The sequence below is a fragment of the Entelurus aequoreus genome, linkage group LG04 (assembly GCF_033978785.1).
Source record: "Entelurus aequoreus isolate RoL-2023_Sb linkage group LG04, RoL_Eaeq_v1.1, whole genome shotgun sequence".
Classification (NCBI taxonomy): domain Eukaryota; kingdom Metazoa; phylum Chordata; class Actinopteri; order Syngnathiformes; family Syngnathidae; genus Entelurus; species Entelurus aequoreus.
In genome coordinates, this window is record NC_084734.1 from 50,579,720 (window position 1) to 50,592,735 (window position 13,016).

General features: G+C 38.4%; 1 protein-coding gene across 1 annotated transcript in view; it reads left to right on the forward strand.

Annotated features, from left to right (window-relative positions):
• Positions 1–1,028: 1,028 nt before the first annotated feature.
• syndig1l (synapse differentiation inducing 1-like) overlaps positions 1,029–13,016 on the forward strand; it is a 137,951-nt gene continuing 125,963 nt past the window's right edge. The window contains exon 1 of the mRNA XM_062045149.1: positions 1,029–1,371. The gene's annotated coding sequence lies outside the window, so the exon portion shown is untranslated. The remainder of the gene's footprint in view (positions 1,372–13,016) is intronic.

Here is a 13,016-nt window from a genome sequence, read left to right on the forward strand (position 1 = left end):
CCATACCATATCAGTAGGTGGAAGCCGGTAGCTAATTTCTTTGTATATGTCGGGAACAGGTCGTGTGAGATGGTTTGTCGTGATCACAATATGCAGGCGACAGCGGGAGGCAGTGTGCAGGTAAAAAGGTATCTAATGCTTAAACCTAAAAATTAAAAAAAGTTGAGTGCCCCTAAGAAAATGCATTAAATCTTAGGGATGGCTTTATAGAACGAAACTAAAACTGAACTGGCTACAAAGTAAACAAAAACAGAATGCTGGACGACAGCAAAAACTTACAGCGTGTGGCGCAGAGACGGCATCCACAAAGTACATTCGTACATGACATGACAGTCAACAATGTCCCCACAAAAACGATAGCAACAAATCAAATATTCTTGATTGCTCAAACAAAGCAGGTGCGGGGGATAGCACTCAAAAGAAGACATTGAACTACAACAGGAAAAGCCACCAAAATAGGAGAGCAAGACAAGAACTAAAACACTACATTTGGGAAAATACCAAAAAAACTCAAAATAAGTCACGGCATAATGTGACAGGTCGTGCCGGCACAACTACTTTGAGACAAGAGCTATATAGTCATGCATGCTTGGTTATGGTTTCAATTCATATCCAACAATTGCGACAACGACTTTTCATTTTTTAATGATTTCTGCCGGATTTTTTCAATGAAAGAAATGTGCCTTGGCTCAAAAAAGGTTGATAAACACTGCTGCAGGCGGTGGTATTTTGGTTTCGAAATATTAGATATCAACAATATCAACATCATGTTTATAATGTTAACACATGCAGGTATGCGTATAATGCATGACAGTCAAAACATTAGGAACACCTCCATTCACAATAAAACATTCATTTGAGATTGTGTGACAACATCCATCCAAACTGAGCACACCTATTTTTCATACATGCATTACCTTGCGCAGGTGTACCTATTATTGTGTCCACTTATATAGTGTATGAAATAATAAGTGGCGGTGCAGGAGGAGCGTGGCAGTGATGGAAGACACTCCCACACTTGCCTCACCTCCGTGCGTGTGAGGGCGCGCACACGCACAGGGAGGAGGACTCTGCGTGCACAACAAGGATCCGTACTGCCTGAACTAAACCACACCTCAAAAACAACCAAGATGCTTTCACTCCACAGACCACACAAAAGAGTCGGATGGGCCACAGAAATGTTTTGCTTTTGAAAGCTTTAAAAGCAAAAAAAAAAAACAAAAAAAAAAAAAAAGAAGAAGAAGGAGCGCAGCTGCTCGGCCGAGTGCAGCCCACAGCAGCTCGGCTCCATCCGGACATCCTCGCCCGCGTCCCCGCGTGGGAAAGTCTGCAACATGCCTCCACAGCACGCATGACACGCACACAAGAAAGGTAAGACGTTGGATGTGTTGTTCATGCGTGCCATTGAAAGTCACAGCGCGACCATGTGACTGTTTGGTTGGCTCTCAGCCAATCACTAGCAAGTGTGATGAATGTGATGATGGTCATCTTAAAAGCATGGTTTATCTGCCTTCATCCTCATCATCTTCCTCCTCCCTGGATGAGAATGTAGATGATGGTTCCCAACTTCCACCTGCACCATCCTCATCCCCATCAATATCCCCTGCACTCCTGGAGTGTGTGAGTCATGATGGACATGTTGGATGTTACACACATTATTATGACACTCAGCAAAGAGAGATTTTGGAAAAAAAAACAAAAACAAACAAAAACAAAAGTGTGCATGTAAAGTATTGACCCCAAAAGTGACATGTATTATTTGGATTAGTCCCCATTTTAAATTTGATTAGTAATTTTGGTGATTTTCTTGAGGTAAGTTATTAGTAATATTGCCTGCTTATGTATGCAATGTTTTTAGTATTAGTATTGTATAGTGTTTTAGTATTATCTTAAGTGTTTTTGTTTACTTTGTCAGTCAAATATTGCATATCAGTCTGATATCAGCAAAAAGGAAAAAAAACGGTGTCAGATGATAAGGGCTTGCATGCATGTAAAATGTGTGAAATAATGTCTGATACAAGCAGTCCTGCAGTGTGTTTACTTGTGCAAACTGGACAGTCAGTTAACATCTAAATGTCCTCCAATAAGCACACAAGGTTGGTCTTTTGTTGTATTTCAGTCAAGTGAAAGGTAAACGTGGTAGGCTATTGGCTACTAAGACCTAGCAGCTACACAACAGCTAAGCACACAAGCTAGACATACGTAATAAGTGTCCTTCATTGAACAATATTGCAGTCTAAAACAGCGCATTTGTCAATATAAACAAGTATCAAATAATTATAATTGCATATTACTTACACATACAAAGTATCCAAGGCAGAAGCGTATTAGAAAGTGTGTCCGCATCATTCTACTTACTGCGTCATGATCTTAAGTTCATTAATTTTTGTGGCCACTAGATATCGCCAAGGAAACAATTACCACTCTACTCCAACTCAAAGACAGCATAAGTACATTACAGACAGTTAATAATGAATATGTTAGGGTTTTCACACACCTACCATTGTTCTTTGTTTGACTCCTTTCACTTGATTAAACCTTCTCTAACATTCCACACTAGAAAATAACAACAGTATGTATGAGTTCAGCTGATATTGTATCAGATTGATATCGTAACAGCCATAACTTAAGGCTCAAATATCTTGATCTTATAGGAAGTGAAAACGTTGTTTCAGGACACCCCTAGGATTAAGTATGTTTGTGTAATAATGTAAATGCTAATGTATCTATATTAGGGCTGGGGGGATATATCGATTTTGTAAGATGTTTCGATATATTTTTAAACAAGATATTAATTAAGAAAATATCGTAATATCGATATCATTTATTTCACGTTAAAATGACCAAATGCCGCTTATTTGTTGTGTTCCTTGTTCTCCCTCGCTTCCCACTCCCTCCCACTCCCTACTAAACCCCTCCCCTTCCTCCTTCCAAGACGTGCTTGCACGTATAAAAACATCCATGATTGGTTGGTTGTTTACTATGATGAATCACGATTGGTTAAGATCATGGCAAAACACTAGGGACAGGCCAATCAGAGGCAAGATAGGGCGGGTCATCGAACCTGGAAGGGAAATCACAACAGACATCCTAAATGACGACGAGAGAGTCGTAGGAGAGAAGAGAGATTTATATATTAAAAAAACTAGTGGAAGATGGCAGAGGGATTCTCTTGTTTATATTTTTCTTTTAGCGATGTAGACGACGTCCAGGAAACCCACAATGGATCTACTTGGCCACATTTGGACAAATGTATGCGTCTGGATAAAACATTCATTTGAGTTGTTTACCATGTAAGCCCAAATCAAAACTGTTCTCGAATTGCCAAGTCAGGCATATTTCGCACGAGAAATGCTGCCAAAAATGTATTATTTGCACAGCAGTGTTATTTATTTTACGTAGAAAGAATATTTTCTATTTTATTTATGTTATGTAATTCTGTGCTACTTAAACAGTTTCTTTTCTGTGCTTTTAATACCCATCTTGACTAACTGGGTTAATAAAAGGGTCACTGACTGTTTACAGTACACTTGTCATGCAGTTCAATTTCAGTGAATCTTGCTCAAATATGAATATCTTTATATGTATACTTTCACCGGAAAATATATCGACATATGTATCGAATATCGAGTTGTAAGTAAAAATATATCGAGATATACTTTTTTGTCTATATCGCCCATCCCTAATCTATATCATGTTTGTCAGGGATGTAACGGTATTGTAAATACTGCAGTATTTCGGTTTCAAAATACTAGCAATAATGCCTTGGTATGTGACGATAACAAACGAGAACTTGGAGTACTACCGTCAATGTAGTTTTTTCGGGCGCGATTAAATGGACTGGTCAGAGAACTACATCTCCCATGATCCTTTGCGCATTGTAGGCGAGCAGAGTGGAACACCTTCTGCGAAAAGTAAATCAGATGTATTGACACATTTTGGTTTTACAGTGAACACAAAAACAATGGAGGAGAAAAAAATATGTTGGAGCCTCTCATCAGTCTGATGAATGAGCAGACAAGGAGTTATTTCCTTTGGCATAAATTCTCATGTGGGGCAACAGACATGCAAAAAAAAAACACTGCAGACCGCCACACCTACAACAAAGAATACAAGTAATAGGCCACTTGATGAACCGTCCATCCATCCATCCATTTCTACCGCTTTTCCCTTTCGGGGTCGCGGGGGTTGCTAGAGCCTATCTCAGCTGCATTCGGGCGGAAGGCGGTACATCCTGGACAGAAAATATCCTTCACATGAAGCCAGGAAGCAAGAGAGGCCAAACATCAATTTGTGGGGTATTTACATTATTGAAAGTTTAATTGTTAGTTTACTTTTCTTAGAAAAAAAACATTTTCCTAATACAAAAATGTCCACTGCAGAGGGCGATGCTTCTCAGGAAGTTTAAAATTGAAGTGAACATTATTGTTTCACACTTGTTAAACTGGATGTTTACATTGTCAGTTAAAGTAACTTGAAACACTTTATGTTCCTGCACTATTCTTTGCACTTAAAAAACCTTGTTTGTACAATGATTAAATCATTTGAGCAATTTGTTTAGTGTTCAATTACAGTAAATGTGTTCATCCTTAACATTACTGCCACTTCATTTTATTTTTCATTTGGTAATTTTAACAAGCCATTATTTATTTTGACTATGCCACAATAATATTGTACTGTGGCCTTAATACCACGACAATATCGTTCCGTGACATTTTGATATCATTACATCACTAATATTTATGTATGTATGAGAGCAACAGGCTACTTTGCAACTTCCTTTGGATTAAATAAATGTTTTGGTGAGAATCTGGATAAAGGTGTGAATACAAGAATTGTGCTGCCGTAATTAGTCATATTTATTGACTATGAAACTTAGTCAATGGCATCTTTTTAGTCAATGCCTGGTTTAACACACAGTAAACATTGTTTTATTAGATTTTACTGTACAGTAAAAAAAACAACATATGGTAGCTCTGCCATCAGAATTTTCCCATAAAAATATAAGTGGTATAGGTTTTTAATTTTCAGTATAATTTGGTGGAAAAACCACAGTAAATGTTAAACTAAAATTCTGGCAACTGAGCTTCCAGTTTTTACCGTAAAATAAAAAGTTTTTTGTTTTTTTTCACAGTGCAGCTGGCGGCTAGCTCACATGGTTTAAGTATGTCCATCGTGTACACTGTGTAAAGTCGCACATCTAAGCTACTAATCACATAGCAAGTACCATTATCACTGAATGAATAGCTAAACATGTGATGCAATGAACAAGAGAGGGCAGGAGATGACAAGGAGCCAAGCTAACCGCTAGGCTAGCATAGAGTTGTGAAACACTCGAAGAATAAAGAAAGTGGTTATTACATTTTAACAAAAGTATAGCTAGAAACACATTACAGCTAACAGGAAATTAGCAGGTTGATTAACAATACTTTAGAGAGAGAAAAATGTAATAACTACACAAACTACACAAGTAGACTACACTGTGTGTGCACGTCCGAAAACAAGAAATGAAGCATATCAGCTGAAGGAGAAGCTGTTGTAACCGCTAACTTGTTTTGAAGTGTTGGTATTATCATGTATTTATTAATGCAAAAATATGTAATTGTTAAACATTTTACTGCTTTCACTGTAATTCAATATTAGGCAGAGCGAATTAAACAAGATGTTTTTTTTCCACTCCACTCAAATGTAACCAATGAATTAAATAATGTTACGCTTGATTTTTAATATTTTATAATTATATCTAATCTACTTGTATTTTAACAAGATAAACCTTGTCAATATGAAAGCATGTGTTAATCGCAAAGATTATTAGGCCAGGCTGATTACAAAATAAATACTAATCAATCATACCCATGAACCTGATGAACATACAATTACACAGGGCTAAAATAAACAAATTCCAACTAATAACAAATAATAACAATATATATGTTCCTTAAACAAACTCTCAATAGAATTAAAGTGCAAATGAAAATACAGCTTCTCCACATTAGTCATTTTTTTTACATTTAAGACATTTCTCCATGACTTTAGCTCCAGACTTCTGACGTGTTTTGATATTGTCATTACTGCCATAAGTGGTGGAAAAGTGTATTACAACTGAGTACCGCTGCGGAACACAGCTGAGAAACAGGATTTCCATTTGCTTAAACACAATTTTACTAACTGGGTGGGGGTTTTTTTCAAAAGATATACACACTTTTCCAAACACCACATTCAATTTTCTTAATTCCTAGATTATTTTCAAAATGACACACTTCTGTCAAAACATATGCCCATTCATCAAAATAAAAGCAAGCATTTGTAAAAATGCAGTTTTATTTTCATCTCACTCACACAGACTTTAAATGATAAGACACTATTGGAGTGAGTTACCCAGAACAGTGATAAATACAAAACACATTTTTTTAAACCCTATTTTATACTATAAGAAATCACATGCTTGGGGCATTTTGCCTTACCTTTTTAGCATATGTGATGAATGATTACGGTAACTTGACAAACTATATTGGCAAATCCATAGCAATTGTCATTGTTTACTTTGAAGTGGGCCTATATGTAAGGACCTAAAGAGAAAGTAAAAATATCCTGTTCTCTTTTCAAGAACTGCTCAACAATGATGCTGCAAACTGAAAATATTTATTTTGACCATAGTCAGGTAAAGTAACATATCACAGTAGTCAATAATACAAAAACAATCCATAATTTTGTTGGGAGGTATAGTTTGTCTGATAAGAAAATGTAAACGCTTGGGAATGTGTTCACTGACTGCATATTGTGAGAAAACGACATTAAACGTCTGAATTGTATGGCCACAAAAGACCGATGCAGTGCTAGTTGTGTTTAGAGTTTTGAAAATGTGACAATTGCTTGGACGAACGCTCGCTAGTGACTGAAAAAAACTGTAATATAATTATTGGCCCTACGGTTAAGAAACACTGATCTAAATGTCCTCCAATAAGCACACAAGGTTGGTCTTTTTTGTATTTTAGTCAAGTCATTTACAAAAAGTAAAAACATGGTAGGCTATAGGCTACTAGGACCTAGAGCTACACAACAGCTAAGCACACAATAGCACACAAGCTAGACATACATAATACGGATGTCCTTCATTAAACAATATTTTTGTCTAAAACAGCACATTTGTCAATATAAACAAGTATCAAATAATTATAGTTGCATATTACTTACACATACAAAGTCTCCAAAGCAGAAGTGTATTGGAAAGTACCAGTAACAAACATTACTACTAACTTACTGTGTTATCAGCTACACTTAATTGATTATGGTAGCCGCAATGTGTCACTAAAAAAACTACCATTACACTTAAACTTAAAGACAGCATGAGTCCATTCATACCAAAGACTATAAAAATGGGACCCATTACCTACCTGCTTGGCACTCAGCATCAAGGGTTGGAATTGAGGGTTAAATCACCAACAATTATTCCTGGGCGCAGCCACCGCTGCTGCTCACTGCTCCCCTCACCTCCCAGGGGATGAGGGTGATGGGTCAAATGCAGAGGATAATCTCACCACACCTAGTGTGTGTGTGACAATCATTGGTATTTTAACTTATACTTTAACTTTATTCCAGGCAGTTAATAATAGGTTAGTGTTTTGAATACCTACCACTCTTCTCTGTTTGACTAATTCCACTTGATCAAAGCTTTTCTGACATTGCACACTATAAAAAATAATGGCAGTATGTCTGTATCGTATGGGAATATCAGTATCGTATTGGAAGTAAAAACATATCAGGACACCCATAATATCCAATGTATGTTCTGCAGGCACATGAAGTAGATTGCTATGATTGTAACTGAAATTATATGCTGTGATGCAACAACCAAAACTGAATAGTGTTCTCCCTTTGGCATTTAAAATTGTCTGATTGTTTGTGTTGTTTTCTGGATGAGGATAAATGACCCTGGTTAAAACGAGTAAAAAGCTGTGCTGCCTTGGTAAGTGGCTATGAAGCAAAAACAAACAGCAGATTTAACAGCAGCAGACAAAACAGCTTCAATCAATCGGCTATGAAGACGTCTGGCAGCAGATGTTTTATTGACAACAAGCTCCTGATGAATTATTCAACATCTGCACCAGAAGATTTACACATCAAGGAACACTTAAATTCGTCCATTGGGAGGTGGGGGCGTGGACTCGGAGGGGTGGGGCGGAGGGGGCTTACGGTGGCATGAGGGGTTGGTGTGCACACAGAAGTCAATTATGGCGTCTGAGCCGTTTCATTCCAAAAGCAGATGAGGACATTTTATCATCCATCCATCCATCCATTTTCTACCGCTTATTCCCTTCGGGGTCGCGGGGGGCGCTGGAGCCCATCTCAGCTACAATCGGGCGGAAGGCGGTGTACACTCTGGACAAGTCGCCAACTCATCGCAGGGCCAACACAGATAGACAGACAACATTCACACTCACATTCACACACTAGGGCCAATTTAGTGTTGCCAATCAGCCTATCCCCAGGTGCATGTTTTTGGAGGTGGGAGGAAGCCGGAGTACCCGGAGGGAACCCACGCAGTCACGGGGAGAACATGCAAACTCCACACAGAAAGATCCAGAGGCCGGGATTGAACTCACGACTACTCAGGACCTTCGTATTGTGAAGCAGACGCACTAACCCCTCTGCCACTGTGCTGCCCGACATTTTATCATACGTGTTGATAATGTTATCGTGTGTGTTGATAGTTTTATCATGTGTGTTGATAATGTTATTAAAGTTAAGTTAAAGTACCAATGATTGTCACACACACACTAGATGTGGTGAAATGTGTCCTCTGCATTTGACCCATCCCCTTGTTCACCCCCTGGAAGGTGAGGGGAGCTGTGGGCAGCAGCGGTGGCTGCGCCCGGGAATCATTTTGGTGATTTAACCCCCAATTCCAACCCTTGATGCTGAGTGCCAAGCAGGGAGGTAATGGGTCCCTTTTTTTTTTTTTATAGTCTTTGGTATGACTCGGCCGGGGTTTGAAATCACAACCTACCGATCTCAGGGCGGACACTCTAACCCAGGGGTGGGCAATTAATTTTTACCGGGGGCCGCATGAGCTACCCGAGCACTGCTGGAGGGCCACATCGACAATATTTCAATTAAATTTTGCTCAATATTATTTTTGATATATACCGTAAGATAAATAATAATAATAATAATAATAATAATAATAATTAATAATAATAGTAATACTTCAACATAGTGTGTGTAACAGCATTCCATGACTAATATAAATAAATTAACATTAATAATAAATGACAGTAAAATAAGCACACGTATGACTGAGGAGTCATAGCGTAACTTTGTGTGGTGTTTGAGTTGTCCGACTTTTTGTGTGGCCATAAACGCACCAGTGGTTTAGTGCTATGCGTGTTGGTGACAGATGACAAGTTGGTTTTGGCCTGGTTTGTACGGCAGAAAATGACTAGTTTTTCGAGATAGAAGTGTTTTACTCATGTTTTTGGTGTGGTTATGTCCGAATATAAACAGTTTTGCTCAATAAAGTGATCGATATAATTCCTGTCCTCGAAGCATCTCGATAGACGTTACAATAATTGAACGGTGTTCAATTGAACGGTGTTGTAAACGGTGTTGACGAACACCATTAGGGCCGTTTGTTGTCACTGTCACTCAAAGTTGCATTGCAAAATTCCATAGAATAAATATGTTTATTTTGTTTAGAATTCAGATGGGATTTGATTTGGTGCGCGGCATATACTTGCTGCGCGCAGCGGACGCTTGAGCAGTGCGCAATTGCGCAGGCACGCACCTTAGAGGGGACGTTGCTTTGCAGTTCATGTCTTGTTGAAAACACGCCATTCCTCATCAACTTTTCTCTTTTTAGCGTCTCGGGTGTAAACCGTGCATCACTTGTCGCTGCATGTGCACCTTCACTCGCAGGTTACACACGGACACACGCCCATAAATAATACTTTTCAAAATAAAAGCAGCACAGTTGTATTGCGCGCAGGACATAGATGTTTTTTCAACTTTATTTTGTAATTGCAGCTGTTCACATTCACTCACAACCACGCACACGCATACGTCCACACGGAAGTAATACAAATAACGATTTTCAAAACAAAAGCAGCACCGTTGTATTGCACACTCGACATAGATACTTTTTAAAATGTATTTTGTAATTTATAATTGGCCTCACGCGGGCCGGACAGGGACGCACAAAGGGCCGGATGCGGCCCGCGGGCCGCAGAATGCCCAGGTCTGCTCTAACCACTCATGTGTGTTGATAGTTGTATCATGTGTTGATAATTGTATCATGTGTGTTGATAGTTTTATCATGTGTGTTGATAATGTTATCATGTGTGTTGATAGTTGTATCAATTGTGTTGAGAAATGTATCATATGTGTTCATAATGTTATCAAGTGTTAATCATTGTATCATGTGTATTGATAATTTTATCAAGTATTGATAATGTTATCATGTGTTTAATTGTATCATATGCATTTATACTTTTCATCATGTGTTAATCGTTTTATCATATGGTTTGATGATTGTATCAGGCGTTGACAATTTCATCATGTGTTGATAATTGTATCATGCGTGTTGATACTTTTGAATGTTTGTTGATAATTGTATTATGTGTTAATCATGTTATCACGTGTGTTGATACTTTTGTCATGTGCTGATAATTGTATTGTGTGTTTATATTTGTTTAATATTTGTTGATAATTGTATTATGTGTTGATCATTTTATCATGTCTGTTGATCGTTTTATCATGTGATGATAATTGTATCGAGTGTGCAGTGATGGGCAAGCTACTTGGAAAATGTTGTAGTCTAAACTACAAGTCATTCTCGATTTAATGTAGCTAAGCTGCAGGGGAAGTAAGCTACACTACAATCTACACAGCAAAAGTAGCTTGCTACATCAAAGCTACATTTAACTGCATTTATATCTATGGGCCCACATGTATAATATCAATGTTAATGTAACTGAGAGTGTACAAATAAACACAATAAGGGTCCATTACTATTAACTATCTGTCATTTAGCTGGGGACACCCAACAACTACTTCTAGGGGTCCCCACACCCTACTGTATGTATTTATTTAGTTTGCCTTTTCTTTGGCCCATCCCTGTAATGTTATTCATTTTCTCTGCCTACAGTAAAAAAAACAGCATCCATCTATATATTGACAAAAAAAAAACAATGACTTGTGTGTTGTTTGAGAACAGTTGGCAATGGTTATGCGCAGTAAATCCTTTCACGAACTCAACTCACCTTAATGTGTGTTCCTAAATGTGTGTTCCACATCTTCGATGAAGAGAGCAGTTATGATTTTGGTTTACATAGTAAACAAATAAAAACCAAAGGTTTTGGGCATTGTTTTCTTTAAACAATTTGTCTAAATATTGCCGAAGAAAACGCATCGTTGTGGGTTTCCTGCACGTCATCTTCATCAGTAAGGGAAAAATCTAATCTGCGGGATAAAATTCATCTGCCGTTTTCAAATATGTTTTTTTTTTTTAGTCGTCAGCATGAAGCGTCCCTCTGTCTCCGACTCCCTTGTCGTCATGTGACATGAGTGCATGTCTGTTATGATTTTCTTTACTACTTTCGATGACCCCGCCTTATTTTGCTCTGATTGGCCAGTCCTTAATATTTCGCCCTAACCCTAGTCAATTGTGACTTATCATACGAACACCAACCAACCATCATGGAATTTCTCCGTATGTATGGATGTTCCATTTATCCAGGTCGTTGTATTTTTTACGCAGTACATTTTCTCTCTTTATAGCTTGTAGCTTTGATGTAAGCTACCTCGCTACATGGCTCTAAAAGCTAAGCCACAGGAAAAGCTACTCGTTTAAAAAGTAGCTAAGCTACCGCCAAGCTACTGGAAAATGTAGTTAAGCTTCGAAGCTTAGCTACTTCTAGCTTGTTACTGCCCATCACTGCATGTGTGATGATAATTTTTTCATGTGTGTTGATAATTGTATCATATATATTGAGAAAGTTATCATGTGTTGATACCTTATCATGTGTGTTGATAATTGCATCATGTGTTGATAATTTTATCATGTGTTAACAATTTTATCAAATGTGTTGATAATTGTATAAGATGGATTATATTTTATAATGTCTTAATCATTGTATCATATGTATTGATAATTGTATTATGTGTTGATAATTTTATCATGTGTTGACATTTTAACAAATGGGTTATTTTTTTATCATGTGTTAATCATTGTATCATATGTATTGATAATTGTGTTATATGTTTTAATAATTTTATCATGAGTAATATGCTGATAATTTTATTGTGTGTTGATGATTTTATCATGTGATTTATTCATGTTCTAAAGTGTTGATAATAATTGTATCGTATGTTGTTAACAATACTTCATTAAGGACTAGGTCAACATAGCGCAAGCGACTTGTTACTTCCTGATTGTGTTTCTGCGCCTCGACATGCTCCCGTGATAAATGTACGCGTGTTCCGGACCTCGGCGCTCGTCAATAAGGACCAGACGTTAGCTTTTATTAAGCGCGGCACATAACACTGCGCTCAAAATGAAATCACAGGGAGATGGATTTGCTGTTGTCTGAGCGCACGCAGCGGAGTGGATGGAGTGGCTCGATAAACATGGCCGAGAGATAAAGCGCATTGGTATTCAGGTGCGTCTCGCCACGCCGGCCTGCGGGTCCCGGCTGGTCATATACGTTCTCGGCTCTGGGGGGGGGGGTCAAAGGTCAGAGGATGACTGGCGGCGGGCTGACACAGGCGGAGAGAGCTTTGCTGACAGACGTCCGATGGGACCGAAGGATGCTAACAGGTAGCTCGCTGATCTACGAGCTTCATGTCTGACACCCCCGGTCACGGTCACATGGCGGCGACGCCACGTGCCGCACGTGTGTGTTCTGCTGAAGCTCGCTGTTTTTCACGCTCCACCTCCCAACACGTCTTAATGCAGCCAAGCAGAGAAACGGCAACAAACTACTTCTGAGGTCTCACTGCGTTTACTCACGGTCGATCAG